A 1,343-nucleotide genomic window follows, 5' to 3' on the forward strand; every position below is an offset into this window, starting at 1 on the left:
AATCTGTCAAAATGCCTATCTCTGCCTCTCTCCCTTCCCCTCTCTCATAAAAGGAAAAGAATAATATAAATATCTATGAAAATACAATAATATAAATTCTAATAGATATAACCATATAGTACATATTATACAACATACAAATATATAAAATATTTACATAATATATATGAATCTAAGAATAATAAAAGATTCTTTATCTTTTTCTACTTATTGATTACTGGATTTTAAATAGCCCCCAAATCAGGTAGTCTTTCTTCTTCTCTGATGTTATTAGTGAATGAAACCTTTACTAATTTCACCAGTGAGCATTGAGTGGTATATGTGCTTCCCATAACTTTACAAATATAACTGCAATCACATCAGTATACGTAATTTAACATGAGGGTAATAATTCCTATTCTGCCAACCTCTGAATTTTGTGATGAGGATCAATGGAGATAAAACGTACAACAGCTTTCTTCAAGAGCTAAAGCTTTTCATAAGTGTGTAAGAATAAGTAAAAAGATGATACTGTCATTTCTAAGCATTGTCAAACACCACTTATTAAATGCATGATTCCTTGTAACACTCTGTCAGGTATAAAGTTCTAAACCACGAGTATAGCACCAGCACTGTGTCTCGAACTTGTGCCTGAATTCCACATGAAATATAGTGATCCTTGTTCAAAATACCCAAAGCAAGGTTTCTTACTAATTAATAGCTGAATAAAACTTATAATGTAAAGCTAATATTGTAGTTTTTGTCATGAACTGGTTAATAACAATAATTTACTTTTTATTTTAAAAACTCACTGCTCTGCAACAAATATGGTGATTTTCCCCCCTATGTTTCCAAATGGTCTGTGCTGTTCTTTTTCAAAAATAATTCACCAATATGAGACCAACAGATGGCATCATGGCTTTGTCACTGGACTCCCACATGGCCAACTGCAGTTCAAGTCCTGGACTCAGTGGTTTGAAATTCATTCCAGGCACATGTGCATGCATGCTCAAAATCCTGAGAGGAGAATGGAGGAGAAGGGATTGTGGTGTGGCCATCTCCCCTGGGGGTGATTTCTTGCTTACTGTCTATGTTTCTCTCCAGCAATCGCATGCATCCTATAGGAAAAATTTAAAAATAAATAAATAAAATAAAAATAAAATTGACAAATATTGTTCTATATCATTTGTACTTAGTTTTAGTCTTTAACTAAAAAATATTAGTTTAAGTGCCTCATGGTTAAGGGAGCCTGGATACCACATGGTCAATTCCACTTCAAATTCAGGCCCAGGAGGGTGCTTTCTTCCTCTTCCTCTCTCTTTCTTTCCATTTCTTTCTAGTGAGCACAATATAAAAAAAGAAGG

This window comes from Tupaia chinensis, unplaced genomic scaffold, assembly GCF_000334495.1.
Source record: "Tupaia chinensis unplaced genomic scaffold, TupChi_1.0 Scaffold146687_1, whole genome shotgun sequence".
NCBI classification, from domain to species: Eukaryota; Metazoa; Chordata; class Mammalia; order Scandentia; family Tupaiidae; genus Tupaia; species Tupaia belangeri.